The sequence below is a fragment of the Ranitomeya imitator genome, chromosome 1 (genome assembly GCF_032444005.1).
Source record: "Ranitomeya imitator isolate aRanImi1 chromosome 1, aRanImi1.pri, whole genome shotgun sequence".
Lineage (NCBI taxonomy): Eukaryota > Metazoa > Chordata > Amphibia > Anura > Dendrobatidae > Ranitomeya > Ranitomeya imitator.
The window spans coordinates 836,464,785-836,480,593 of NC_091282.1; the positions used below are offsets into that span (position 1 = coordinate 836,464,785).

Genomic DNA, 15,809 nt, shown 5'->3' on the forward strand with positions numbered 1-15,809 from the left:
TGCACATGTCACTAGGATATCCTTCGCTCCATGTGGGGTCTAGGACCTCAACATCCACTGCAGCATCGTTCACCGACTCCTCAACTCTGCCTTCCTTGATGGTCTGCACACTGCAGATAGACAGTGCAGTTGGCAACTGAGTTTCATCATCATCTGACATGTGCAGCGGTGGTGCACTGATCATTTGCTCTACCTCTCACATGACCTTATCCTCCAACTCAATAATAAGTTGGGCATAAGTGCACTCAGTCTCTTCCACTTCAGGGGCAGGGCCAGATGGAACCCAGCCAGCGGAGTCATAAAAACTCTGCTTGGCTGACTTGCAAGGAGATAAGATGAAAGCCAAATAACCATGGACCTCAGGTGGCAATTGTGCACTTTATGCAGTGTACTGGGTAGAAGGTAATGCAAAGGGTGACTGTCAGCCATCCAATCTAACACATTTTCAACATCTTGTGGCCTCACAATTCATGCTGCATAATGTCCTGTCACCTGTGTGCATCAGAGGAAGGTGGTGTATTTGGGTACACAGCAGGTACAGAATGTCTAGACCACAACCACCAGCAGCTACACTGGCACCATCATGGCCATGTCCACGTCCCCTATTTGATGCTCTTTTCATTTTTGGAAATTGTTTTTCCAAACACTACTTGCAAAGAGATGTTGGAAGCGTAGATTTATTTATTTGCCACACTACTAGAAAACACACAGTGGTCCAGAAAAATTATTTTTTGGCCCTAGAAATGGCAAGGAGATGGCTGATGCCAATTAGTTATGTCCCAGAGTACTAGAAAACACACAACTTGTTCAGAAAAAAATATTTATTTGGTGTAGTAATTGGCCATTGGCAACAAGATGGCTTATGCTAGCTATTTATTTGCAAAAATAATAGAAAACACACAGCATTTCAGAATAAATATTTTTTGGCCCTAGAAATGGAAACAATACGGCAGATGTCAATTATTTATTTCCCAACATACTACAAAACACACACACCAGTCCAGAAAAAGTATTTTTTGGCCATAGAATTGGCAACAAGATGGCAGATTCCAATTATCTATTTCCAGACTACTAAAAAACACTCAACAGTCCAGAAACAAAGGTTGTCCCTAGAAATGGTAACAAGATGACCGATGCCAATTATTTATTTCCCAGGCTACTAGAAAACACACACCAGTCCAGAAAAATTATTTCTTTGGCCTACTAATGGAAATGAGATGGCTAACGATAAATATTTATTTGCAACAGTAATAGAAAACACACAGTGGTCAAGAAAAAATATTTTTTATCCCTAGAAATGGCAACGATACAGCAGATGCCAATTATTTATTTCCGAGAATACTAAAAAACACAGCAGTCCAGAAAATATATTTCTTAGACCAAGAAATGGCAACAAGATGGCAGATGCAGCCCAAGGGTTAATTAAGTCTCTTTTTGTTTAGGAATCAAAGGACAGGCCCCAATAAAATGACCCTTCTTCCCACAAAAAAACCCACACAGTTTTTTTTTTCCTTGCGAATATCAGGGGAGACATATAACAGAAGAGCACTGCCTAACTGCATGGATTCTTCTAACTCCACAAGTATTGGTTCACTCCCAGAAAGAGGTCTCAGGAGAAGGTGGTCTTACCCATCTATCCTGAAGACTTCTTTCCACCAGTATAGCCAATGACATGGCAGCCTCCAAAGACTCTGGGATTTCATACACTGAAAGGCCCAAAACATCACTGCTTTAGAGGAGATATGCATGGAGGAATGGACCAACATGCCACCAACAGTGTATGCCAACCTTGTGAAGACTTACAAAAAATATTTGACCTCTGTCATTGCCAAAAAAAGGATATATAACAAAATATTGCGATGAACTTTTGTTAATGACCAAATACTTATTTTACACCATAATTTGCAAAATAAATCTTGTCAAATCAGACAAGGTGATTTTCTGGATTTGTTTTCTCATTTTCGCTTTCATAGTTGTGGTCTACCTGTGATGTCAATTACAGGCTTCTCTGATGTTTTTAAGCGGGAGAACTTGCAAAATTGGTGGCTGACTAAATACTTTTTTTCCCCACTGTATATACCCCCGTTATCCTCACTGCTAACTACACAATAACCCAGGAAAGATTATTAGCTGTCACAACCAATCATTTCAGGATGACTGGACACCTGATGGGTAGCATATGGCTTTAAGGAGTGTGGTTTACCGAACAATAGCAACAGAAATATTAAATGTTATATTTAATCCTGAACGATAGGTAGTGTTTATAAAAATATACAAAAGATTTTACAAAGGGGACAAAACAATACAGCAAATACAATTACATAAAATAAACAGGATTAACAAAATAATTTACTAAACGGTGGTCACAGAGATGGCTAATAAATTAGGGAAGAAGTGTACTTCGATTGGAAACGTCCAGTGAATGTGAATCATGCATTTACTAATATGTATCTCTCTGTATGGGACACAGATAAAAATTCATCTTGTCCCTTTATAAGCATCTAAGTTACACCCACACACCTCCCATTGATAAATCATAACAGGGCAGGTCATGGGATGTGGATTCAGTTTCATAAAATTATGATATTCCAAACATTCTTAATATCTTCTGCAACATCCGTAGCAGTGGAACAACTGTGTTGTGGCCCGAGGAGAGCTTGACGAGGGGAACACCTGACTCTTTGCTATAGCCCCTGATGGTGGGGTAGACTTGGCTCCCGATGGATGCCAGGTGCTACTCCAGAGCAGACCTCAGACACATGGCAGCTGACCGCCAAAGGAGGCTTGACAAGTACAGGCAGCCACAGCAGGAATACAGGAAGACAAGGCAGGAGTAGGCAGGTAAGTCTGGTATAGTATATAGACTGGCACAGCATTTGCAGGCAGGTACAGCTGGTATGCAGACTGGCATGGTGGGTACGGCTGGTATACAGACTGGCACAGTAGATGCAGGCAGACAGCTGGTATGCAGACAGACACAGTAGGTGTTGGCAAGTGTGGCTGGTATGCAGACTGGCACAGCAGATGCAGGCAAGCATGGCTGTTTTACAGACTGGCACTGCAGGTGCAGGTGTATTCGGAGATTTAGTTTTCATCGCCACATCAGTGATGAAAACTAAATCTCCGAACACTAACAAAAACTCGGAGGTCACCCGAGCGTGCTCAGAAAAACCCGAGCAACAAGTATACTTGCTCATCACTAATTATTATGTTTCTGGGGGGTTTATTGTATATGATGTATCCATTGTGTATCCATTCACCTGCAGTCTGGCATCCATTTTTCTTGTGTGAAAAAAATTCATGCCTCTCCTACTCATTAATTAGTAAAAAAAAATGTGCAGAGAAAGCTGTGCAGTAAGATGGGAAAGTTGTTGTAAGCACTAGGGTTGAGCGAAACAGATCGGCAATTTTCAAAAGTCGCCGACTTTTAGCAAAGTTGGGTTTCGTGAAACCCGACCCGATCCCGCTGTGGGATCGGGTCGGCGGTTGGCGATCTGTACTTCAAAGTCGGGTTTTGTTATATATATATATATATATATGTCATAGAGACACATACAATGCCTACAAGTAGTATTCAACCCCCTGCAGATTTAGCAGGTTTAATAAGATGCAAATAAGTTAGAGCCTTCAAACTTCAACCAAGAGCAGGATCTATTAACAGATGCATAAATCTTACAAACCAAAAAGTTTTGTTGCTCAGTTCAATTTTTATAAATTTTAAACATAAAAGTGTGGGTCAATTATTATTCAACCCCTAGGTTTAATATTTTGTGGAATAACCTTTGTTTGCAATTACAGCTAATAATCGTCTTTTATAAGACCTGATCAGGCTGGCACAGGTCTCTGGAGTTATCTTGGCCCACTCCTCCATGCAGATCTTCTCCAAGTTATCTAGGTTCTTTGGGTGTCTCATGTGGACTTTAATCTTGAGCTCCTTCCACAAGTTTTCAATTGGGTTAAGGTCAGGAGACTGACTAGGCCCACTGCAACACCTTGATTTTTTGCCTCTTGAACCAGGCCTTGGTTTTCTTGGCTGTGTGCTTTGGGTCGTTGTCTTGTTGGAAGATGAAATGACGACCCATCTTAAGATCCTTGATGGAGGAGCGGAGGTTCTTGGCCAAAATCTCCAGGTAGGCCGTGCTATCCATCTTCCCATGGATGCGGACCAGATGGCCAGGCCCCTTGGCTGAGAAACAGCCCCACAGCATGATGCTGCCACCACCATGCTTGACTGTAGGGATGGTATTCTTGGGGTCGTATGCAGTGCCATCCAGTCTCCAAACGTCACGTGTGTGGTTGGCACCAAAGATCTCGATCTTGGTCTCATCAGACCAGAGAACCTTGAACCAGTCAGTCTCAGAGTCCTCCAAGTGATCATGAGCAAACTGTAGACGAGCCTTGACATGACGCTTTGAAAGTAAATGTACCTTACGGGCCCGTGTGGAACGGAGACCATTGCGGTGGAGTACGTTACTTATGGTATTGACTGAAACCAATGTTCCCACTGCCATGAGATCTTCCCAGAGCTCCTTCCTTGTTGTCCTTGGGTTAGCCTTGACTCTTCGGCTGGCCTCGGCACGGGAGGAAACTTTCAAAGGCTGTCCAGGCTGTGGAAGGCTAACAGTAGTTTCATAAGCCTTCCACTTCCGGATGATGCTCCCAACAGTGGAGACAGGTAGGCCCAACTCCTTGGAAAGGGTTTTGTACCCCTTGCCAGACTTGTGTCTCTGATGGCCTTGGAATGCTCCTGTGTCTTGCCCATGTTGACCATGTATGAGTGCTGTTCACAAGTTTGGGGAGGGTCTTAAATAGTCAGAAAAGGTTGGAAAAAGAGATAATTAATCCAAACATGTGAAGCTCATTGTTCTTTGTGCCTGAACTACTTCTTAATACTTTAGGGGAACCAAACAGAATTCTGGTGGGTTGAGGAGTTGAATAACAAATGACCCTCTGAAAAGACTTTTCACAATTTTTAAAAAAAATAAACAAAGAAATAACATTCTTTTTTGCTGCAGTGCATTTCACACTTCCAGGCTGATCTACAGTCCAAATGTCACAATGCCAAGTTAATTCCAAATGTGTAAACCTGCTAAATCTGCAGGGGGTTGAATACTACTTGTAGGCACTGTATATACGGTATATATATATATTTATATTTACTTCAGCGCGATAATGTTGAAAAGCCGGTAATTCAATTGCCGGCTTTTCATTTCTCCTGCCTAAACCCGACATGATATGAGACATGGTTTACATACAGTAAACCATGTCATATCACCCGTTTTTTTGCATATTACACACTACTAATGTTAGTAGTGTGTAGGTGCAAAATTTCGGCGCTCTAGCTATTAAATTTAAGGGTTAAATCGCAGAAAAAATTGGAGAGGGCTCCCGCCAATTTTTTCCGCGATTTAACCCTTAAATTGCCTTTAACCCTTAAATTTAATAGCTACAGGCAATTTAAGGGTTAAATCGCGATAAAATTGGCGTGGGCTCCCGCGCAATTTTCTCCGCCAGAGTAGTAAAGCCAGTGACTGAGGGCAGATATTAATAGCCTGGAGAGGGTCCATGGTTATTGGCCCCCCCTGGCTAAAAACATCTGCCCCCAGCCACCCCAGAAAAGGCACATCTGTAAGATGCGCCTATTCTGGCACTTGGCCACTCTCTTCCCATTCCCGTGTAGCGGTGGGATATGGGGTAATGAAGGGTTAATGCCACCTTGCTATTGTAAGGTGACATTAAGTCAGATTAACCCCTTTACCCCCAAGGGTGGTTTGCACGTTAATGACCTGGCCAATTTTTACAATTCTGACCACTGTCCCTTTATGAGGTTATAACTCTGGAACGCTTCAACGGATCTTGGCGATTCTGAGATTGTTTTCTTGTAACATATTGTACTTCATGGTAGTTGTAAAATTTCTTCGATATAACTTGCGTTTATTTGTGAAAAAAATGGAAATTTGGCAAAAATTTTGAAAATTTTGCAATTTTCCAACTTTGAATTTTTATTCTGTTAAACCAGAGAGTTAAGTGACACAATATAGTTAACAAATAACATTTTCCACATGTCTACTTTACATCAGCACAATTTTGGAAACAAATTTTTTTTTTCTAGGAAGTTACAAGGGTTAAAATTTGACCAGCAATTTCTCATTTTTACAACAAAATTTACAAAACCATTTTTTTTAGGGACCACCTCACATTTGAAGTCATTTTGAGGGATCTATATGGTAGAAAATACCCAAAAGTGACATCATTCTAAAAACTGCACCCCTCAAGCTGCTCAAAACCACATTCAAGAAGTTTATTAACCCTTCAGGTGTTTCACAGCAGCAGAAGCAACATGGAAGGAAAAAATTAACATTTTACTTTTTAGACACAAAAATGTTCTTTCAGCAATAATTTTTTTAATTTCCCAAGGGTAAAAAGAGAAAATGGACCCCAAAAGTTGTTGTCCAATTTGTCCTGAGTACGCTGATACCCCATATGTGGGGGGGTAACCACTGTTTGGGCGCATGGCAAGGCTCAGAAGGAAAGGAGCGCCGTTTGACATTTTCAAGCTAAAATTGGCTGGAATTGAGATCGGACGCCATGTCGCGTTTGGACAGCCCCTGATGTGCCTAAACAGTGGAAACCCCCCACAAGTGACCCCATTTGGAAACTAGACCCCCTAAGGAACTTATCTAGGTGTATGGTGAGCACTTTTATCCCCCAAGTGCTTCACGAAAGTTTATAACGCCCGGGCGTGAAAATAAAAAATCCTATTTTTTCCACAAACATGATGGTTTAGTCCCCAATTTTTTATTTTCTCCAAGGTAAAAGGAGAAATTGGACCCCAAAAGTTGTTGTCCAATTTGTCCTGAGTACGTTGATACCCCATATGTGGGGGGGAACCACTGTTTGGGCGCATGGCAGGGCTCAGAAGGAAAGGAGCGCCGTTTGACATTTTCAAGCTAAAATTGGCTGGAATTGAGATCGGACGCCATGTCGCGTTTGGACAGCCCCTGATGTGCCTAAACAGTGGAAACCCCCCACAAGTGACCCCATTTTGGAAACTAGACCCCTAAGGAACTTATCTAGGTGTGTGGTGAGCACTTTTATCCCCCAAGTGCTTCACAAAAGTTTATAACGCCCGGGTGTGAAAATAAAAAATCATATTTTTTCCACAAACATGATGGTTTAGTCCCCAATTTTTTATTTTCTCAAAGGTAAAAGGAGAAATTGGACCCCAAAAGTTGTTGTCCAATTTGTCCTGAGTACGCTGATACCCCATATGTGGGGGGGAACCACTGTTTGGGCGCATGGCAGGGCTCAGAAGGAAAGGAGCGCCGTTTGACATTTTCAAGCTAAAATTGGCTGGAATTGAGATCGGACGCCATGTCGCGTTTGGACAGCCCCTGATGTGCCTAAACAGTGGAAACCCCCCACAAGTGACCCCATTTTGGAAACTAGACCCCCTAAGGAACTTATCTAGGTGTGTAGTGAGCACTTTTATCCCCCAAGTGCTTCACGAAAGTTTATAACGCCCGGGCGTGAAAATAAAAAATCCTATTTTTTCCACAAACATGATGGTTTAGTCCCCAATTTTTTATTTTCTCAAAGGTAAAAGGAGAAATTGGACCCCAAACATTGTTGTCCAATTTGTCCTGAGTACGCTGATACCCCATATGTGGGGGGGAACCACTGTTTGGGCGCATGGCAGGGCTCAGAAGGAAAGGAGCGCCGTTTGACATTTTCAAGCTAAAATTGGTTGGAATTGAGATCGGACGCCATGTCGCGTTTGGACAGCCCCTGATGTGTCTAAACAGTGGAAACCCCCCACAAGTGACCCCATTTTTGAAACTAGACCCCCTAAGGAACTTTTCTAGGTGTGTCGTGAGAATTTTGAACCTCCAAGTGCTTCACTAAAGTCTATGATGCCCGGCGTGAAAATAAAAAATTCTATTTTTCCCCCACAAAAATGATCTTTCAGCCCCCAATTTTTTATTTTCCCAAGGGTAACAGGAGAAATTGGACCCCAGAAGTTGTTGTCCAATTTGTCCTGAGTACGCTGGTTCCCCATATGTGGGAGAAAACTACTGTTTGGGCACACTTCGGGGCTCGGAAGGGAAGTTGTGACGTTTTGGAATGCAGACTTTGATGGAATTGTCTGAGGGCATCATGTGCCATTTGGTGAGCCCCTGATGTGCCTAAACAGTAGAAACTCCCCACAAGTGACCCCATTTTCGAAACTTGACCCCCTAAGGAACTTATCTAGGTGTGTCGTGAGAATTTTGAACCTCCAAGTGCTTCACTAAAGTCTATGATGCCCGGCGTGAAAATAAAAAATTCTATTTTTTCCCCCACAAAAAATGATCTTTCAGCCCCCAATTTTTTATTTTCCCAAGGGTAACAGGAGAAATTGGACCCCAAAAGTTGTTGTCCAATTTGTCCTGAGTACGCTGGTACCCCATATGTGGGAGAATACTACTGTTTGGGCACACTTCGGGGCTCGGAAGGGAAGTAGTGACGTTTTGGAATGCAGACTTTGATGGAATTGTCTGCGGGCATCATGTGCCATTTGGTGAGCCCCTGATGTGCCTAAACAGTAGAAACTCCCCACAAGTAACCCCTTTTTGGAAACTAGACCCCCTAAGGCACTTATCTAGGTGTGTCTTGAAAAAGTTGTTGTCCAATTTGTCCTGAGTACGCTGGTACCCCATATGTGGGAAAAAACTGTTTGGGCACTTCGGGACTCAGAAGGGAAGCAGTGACGATTTGGAATGCAGACTTTGATGGACTAGTTCTGAGGGCGTCATGTTCCATTTGCAGAGCCCCTGATGTGCCTAAACAGTAAAAAAAAAACACAAGTGACATCATTTTGGAACCTAGACCTCCAAGGAACTTACTTAGATGCGCCCCCTCTTTGGAACTAATGTACTGGTTCCTGTTAAGTAAATTATTAGTGCATGGAGGTGTGGTACAATTTGAAGCAGTCATTCATACACAGGCCAGGTTTGTCGGGGCAGGTGTCGCATTGATAGATTTGTGTCCTTGCGTACTCCTCTTTTGTAGCACACTCGGCACCTTTTTTGCGGCTTACTTTTTCTATCAGTTAGCGGGACCACCCCCGGAAAATGCTGACCTGGTACGATACGAGCACCCTCAGTTCCGGAAGTACTGGGGCCCGCTCCTTCCCTCATGCCAAATATCAAGGCCTTAACCACTACCTCCTGGAACTGAAGGTACGACGTATCAGTGTGTCGTGCACATCGTGACAGCAGGAAAGCGTTGAGCATTGCCATTTGTACACGGACAGCTTTTTGTATTACACCTTGGCCTTCCTCAAAGCACTGTACGGTTGGAGGAGTTGATCGGAGAGATCAACGCCCCCCATGTTTTTGTTGTACCCCAGTACACAGTCCGGTTTGCAGACCTGTGTTGAGGTACCCCGTACACTGCTGAGGGCACTGCCATCACCGTGTATGGTGGTCAAGAGAAGGACATCCCTCTTGTCCTTGTACTTGACCACCAGCAGGTGCTCGCTACATTGGGCTTTGCTCTCACCTTTTCTGAGCATCTGCCCAAGTAGCGTCTTCGGGAGGCCTCTCTGATTTTTGCGGACAGTACCGCAGGCTGCGGTACCTTGCGCAGAGAGGGATTTGTAGAGTGGGATGCTGGAATAAAAGTTATCGGTGTATAGGTGATAACCTTTATCCAGCAGTGGGTGCACCAAATCCCACACAATTTTCCCACTCACTCCCAGGATGGAAGGACACTCAGGCGGTTCAATCCTGCTGTCCTTCCCTTCGTACACTCTAAAGCTGTAGGTGTACCCTGAGGTACTCTCACACAGCTTGTAGAGTTTGATTCCGTACCTGGCCCTTTTGCTGGGCAGGTATTGACGGAATCTGAGCCGCCCCTTAAAATGAACCAAGGACTCATCCACACAGATGTCCCTTTTGGGCACGTACACTTCAGCAAACTTTTTGCTGAAGTGTTCGATGACCGGCCGAACTTTGAACAGACGGTCAAAATTGGGGTCATCTCGTGCGGGACACCGTTCATTATCGTTGTAATGCAGGAACTTATGGATGGCCTCAAAACGCGTCCGAACCATGACCATTCGGAATACTGGAGTGTTATATAAAATATCTACACTCCAATATTGCCGAATTTCTGGCTTCTTCACGATCCCCATATGGAGGACCAGGCCCCAAAACTGCGTCATTTCAACTGCGTCTACAGGAGACCAGTTAGAAAATGATGAACGGGGGTTTTGCTCCAAAAATTGCCGAGCATACAAATTAGTTTGCTCCACCATGAGGTTAACAAAAGCCTCAGAGAAAAAGACTTTGAAAAAGTCTATTTCTGTGAGGCCGGTGGTGTCAAACTTGATTCCTGATACTGCCACAAAATCAGGAATCAGTGGCTCGTAATTTTCGGGGGGCGACGTCCATATGGGGTCCGAAGAGGGTCGCGCTGGTTCATCTTCAGGAGTGGGCGCTGCCTGATCTTCTCTCCTGGGGCGTCTGCGTGGCGGTTCCGCAGGACCCGAGGAGGAAGATGAGGAGGAGGAGGAGGAAGAGGATGAAGAATCTGAAGAGTAAAGGAATGTGGGATCCTCTCCCTCGCTATCAGTGTCGGAGGCAAGGAAAGCATATGCCTCCTCCAATGAATAGCGCTGCTGGGACGAACGGGACATTTTTTTTGTGAATATGGTGCTTGGGTGTAATATTTATTGGTAACTGTGTACGTGTGGGGGGGGATAGTGTTTGGTGCAAACTATTCTGAAAGGAAAAAGCTAAAGGAAAAAAAAATACCTGTAAAAGGAAAAGTCTAAAACAGCAGGCCCTAGCTCTGATAAGTGAACTGCGTCACTTATCAAAGTTCGGCGGCTGCTGGGTGTGTGAACGGGGATGTGTAAAAAAAAAAAAAAAAAGAAATGAAAGGCACGGGTTCAGACGCAGCGGCGGGGTGCGTGGACGGGGATGTGGAAAAAGAAAGAAATGAAAGGCACGGGTTCAGACGCAGCGGCAGGGTGCGTGGACGGGGATGTGGAAAAAAAAAGAAATGAAAGGCACGGGTTCAGACGCAGCGGCGGGGTGCATGGACGGGGATGTGGAGAAAAAAAAAGAAATGAAAGGCACGGGTTCAGACGCAGCGGCGGGGTGCGTGGCCGGGGATGTGGAAAAAAAAAAAGAAATGAAAGGCACGGGTTCAGACGCAGCGGCAGGGTGCGTGGACGGGGATGTGGAAAAAAAAAAGAAATGAAAGGCACAGGTTCAGACGCAGCGGCGGGGTGCGTGGACGGGGATGTGGAAAAAAAAAGAAATGAAAGGCACGGGTTCAGACGCAGCGGCGGGGTGCGTGGACGGGGATGTGGAGAAAAAAAAAAGAAATGAAAGGCACGGGTTCAGACGCAGCGGCGGGGTGCGTGGACGGGGATGTGGAAAAAAAAATGAAATGAAAGGCACGGGTTCAGACGCAGCGGCGGGGTGCGTGGACGGGGATGTGGAAAAAAAAAAGAAATGAAAGGCACGGGTTCAGATGCAGCGGCGGGGTGCGTGGACGGGGATGTGGAAAAAAAAAAAAGAAATGAAAGGCACGGGTTCAGACGCAGCGGCGGGGTGCGTGGACGGGAATGTGGAAAAAAAAAAAAGAAATGAAAGGCACGGGTTCAGACGCAGCGGCGGGGTGCGTGGACAGGGATGTGGAAAAAAAAAAGAAATGAAAGGCACGGGTTCAGATGCAGCGGCGGGGTGCGTGGACGGGGATGTAGAAAAAAAAAAGAAATGAAAGGCACGGGTTCAGACGCAGCGGCGGGGTGCGTGGATGGGGATGTGGAAAAAAAAAAAAAGAAATGAAAGGCACGGGTTCAGACGCAGCGGCGGGGTGCGTGGACGGGGATGTGGAAAAAAAAAAAAAGAAATGAAAGGCACGGGTTCAGACGCAGCGGCGGGGTGTGTGGACGGGGATGTAGAAAAAAAAAAGAAATGAAAGGCACGGGTTCAGATGCAGCGGCGGGGTGCGTGGACGGGGATGTAGAAAAAAAAAAGAAATGAAAGGCACGGGTTCAGACGCAGCGGCGGGGTGCGTGGATGGGGATGTGGAAAAAAAAAAAAAAAAGAAATGAAAGGCACGGGTTCAGACGCAGCAGCGGGGTGCGTGGACGGGGATGTGGAAAAAAAAATGAAATGAAAGGCACGGGTTCAGACGCAGCGGCAGGTTGCGTGGACGGGGATGTGGAAAAAAAAAAAAAGAAATGAAAGGCACGGGTTCAGACGCAGCGACGGGGTGCGTGGACGGGGATGTGGAAAAAAAAAAGAAATGAAAGGCACGGGTTCAGACGCAGCGGCGGGGTGCGTGGACGGGGATGTGGAAAAAAAAAAAGAAATGAAAGGCACGGGTTCAGACGCAGCGGTGGGGTGCGTGGACGGGGATGTGAAAAAAAAAAAAGAAATGAAAGGCACGGGTTCAGACGCAGCGGCGGGGTGCGTGGACGGGGATGTGGAAAAAGAAAAAATAAATGAAAGGCACGGGTTCAGACGCAGCGGCGGGGTGCGTGGACGGGGATGTGGAAGAAAAAAAAAAGAAATGAAAGGCACGGGTTCAGACGCAGCGGCTGGGTGCGTGGACGGGGATGTGAAAAAAAAAAAAAAAGAAATGAAAGGCACGGGTTCAGACGCAGCGGCTGGGTGCGCAGACGGGGATGTGGAAAAAAGAAGAAATGAAAGGCACGGGTTCAGACGCAGCGGCGGGGTGCGTGGACGGGGATGTGTAAAAAAAAAAAGAAAAATGAAAGGCACGGGTTTGGACGCAGCTTTGGGTGCGCGCAAGGGGATGTGGGAAAGAAAAGCGAGCACGAGTGTTGATCGGTGAACTGCGTCACCAATCAACGCTCGGCGGCGCTAAAGGGGGTGAAAAAGAAAAGCGAGCACGAGTGTTGATCGGTGAACTGCGTCACCAATCAACGCTTGGCGGCTGCTAAATTTGGGCACAGACGTACGCGGCGCAAAGTGGGGGTGGAGGGGGAAGGGGAAGGGGAAGGTGGGGGTAATGGTAAGGGGGGGTGAAGTAAGATCGGGCCGGGATCGGGGATGAACACTTACGGTTGTAGTCTCTCTTCTTTCTTCTGTCTTCTTTCTTTAGCAAGAATTGTGGTGTCACAGGCTACTGTGGCACCACAAGTCTCAGCACAGGAGGGGATCTGTCAACGTGACCGCTCTTCAGGATTCCTCACCAAGTGTGAGGATTCCTGAAGAGCAGTAAGACAGGTCAGGGACAGGTGAGACAGGTCACAGAGCGGTCACACCGCTGCTGTGACCTGTCATTGGTGGGATCGAATGATCACATCGATCCCACCAATCAGAGGTGGCCCTGGTGACGCCGGTGTCGCTAGGCACCAGCCTATGATCGGAGCTCACAGCTCCGATCATAGGCAGGTCACCGGCAGGTCACCAGCAGGTGACCAGCAGGTGACCAGCAGGTCACCGGCAGGTCACCATCAGGGCACAGTGCTGTGCCCTGATTGGCAGAGCTGCAGGAGGTGGCAGGAAGATGCAGGGCCCGGCACATGTATTTCCAAGCAGGGTCTGTTCCTGATTGGCGCGATCGACGATCACATCGATCACGCCAATCACAGCTGCAGGATCCGGAGCCACAGGGCAGCTGAGGAAGGCTCCGGATCAGGTACTTTCAGGCAGGGCACAGCGCGGTAACACCGCCGCTGTGCCCTGCGATTGGCGCGATCGATGTGATCGTCGATCGCACCAATCCGGGGGGGGTTTTGGCCGGTGCTCGATCCTAGGCTGGAACCTCACTGTTTTAGCCAAGCTGATTGGCTGAAACAATGAGAAAGGCTGTGATTGGCTGTTCAAAATTGAACAGTCAATCACAGCGATCGGGAGGCGGGGGAGGGGACGCCATACCCCAGGATGCCGAGGCCATCTTCCCCAAGGTAAGATGGCGTCGGAATTTTAATGCGATCACCGCGACTTAAGTCGCAGTGTCGCATTAAAGGGCATGACGTACTATCCCGTCGCTGGTCATGGGGGCCCACCCCACCTCGACGGGATAGTACGTCTGATGTCAGAAAGGGGTTAATAATGGAGAGGCATCAATTCTGACACCTACAAATGGGTCAGGGGGATCTTATTCCAAGTATAACAGAGTTCTCAGAAAAAGTTCCCACGCTCGAGGTCATTTGAGGACATCCAGCAGAGGGCGCATCACCGCGAATGAAGGTAACTATATGTCATTGACCTACATTACCTTCATTCTCCGGGGTTTTACAGCCACGAGCACAGCTGCATTAGCAGAGCTCCTGCCTGTCAAATATTTTAACCCCTTCAGATGGATTTACAGCGTGGGACGTTACAGATCAACGGAAGGTATGTATATTGTTGGTTTATTATTTTTAATTTGTTACAGCACGAGGGTCTTCAGGTGGATTGAGAGAGCAATAAAATATTAAAACAACCTGTGTGTTTATTTCATTAAAATACTTTTTAATAATGTGTGTGTTTTTTTTAACCCTTTCATACAATTGGATTAATTATCGATAGGTGTCAGAATTGACGCCTCTCCATTATTAATCTGACTTAATGTCACCTTACAATAGCAAGGTGGCATTGACCCTTCATTACCCCATATCCCACCGCTACACGGGAATGGGAAGCGAGTGGCCAAGTGCCAGAATAGGCGCATCTTACAGATGTGCCTTTTCTGGGGTGGCTGGGGGCAGATGTTTTCAACCGGGGGGGGGGGCAATAACCATGGACCCTCTCCAGGCTATTATTATCTGCCCTCAGTCACTGGCTTTACTACTCTGGCAGAGAAAATTGCGCGGGAGCCCATACCAATTTTTTCTGGGATTTAACCCTTAAATTTAATAGCTAGAGCGCCGAAATTTTGCACATACACACTAATAACATTAGTAGTGTGTAATATGCAAAAAAAGGGGGATATGCCATGGCTTACTGTATGTAAACCATGTCTCATATCATGTCGGGTTTAGGCAGGAGAAATGAAAAGCCGACAATTGAATTACCGGCTTTTCTGCTATATCGCGCTGCAGTAAATATAAAAAAATATATATATTTCCCATTAACTTTGCATTGGGTTTCGTGTTTCGGCCGATCCCCGACCCCGACTTTTCAATAAGATCGGCCGATTTCACTCAACCCGACTTTTCAGAGGCAGTAACAGCGGTGACGTCACCGCTGTGCTCTGCTTTATGGCCGGCACTGACAGTCAGTGCAGGGAAGCTCTCGGCCGGAGCGCGTGCATTAGCAGCGCTCCTGCCGAAAGCAGTTTTAACCCTGTGGACGCCGGGGGACGTGACAGACATCAGAATGTGAGTATGTACTGTTTTTTTTTTTTACTTTTACAATGGTAACCAGGGTAAATATCGGGTTACTAAGCGCGGCCCTGCACATAGTAACCCGATGTTTACCCTGGTTACAGGTGAACACATCGCTAGATCGGCGGCGTCACACACGCCGATCTAGCGATGACAGCGAGGTGATCAGCGACCAAAAAAAGGTCCTGATCATTCCCCACGACCAACGATCTCCCAGCAGGGGCCTGATCGTTGGTCGTTGTCACACATAAAGATATCGTTAGCGGGATCGTTGCTACGTCACAAAAAGCGTGACGTTGCAACGATATCCTTAATGATATCATTATGTGTGAAGGTACCTTAAGGGTACAAAAGGATTTGGAAAGGGAAGTATTTACAAAGGAGCTTATCTATTGCAGTTAGTTCACATACAAAGCAATTAACAAGTAGTAACACAACCTTTTAATTATTGCATTACACATGCATTTCT

At 46.0% G+C, this 15,809-nt stretch overlaps 1 protein-coding gene across 1 annotated transcript in view; it reads right to left on the bottom strand.

The window, feature by feature from the left end:
- The window catches only part of ATP8B3 (ATPase phospholipid transporting 8B3), a 652,733-nt gene that overhangs the window by 530,930 nt on the left and 105,994 nt on the right, over nucleotides 1-15,809 (bottom strand). The window lies entirely within an intron of this gene.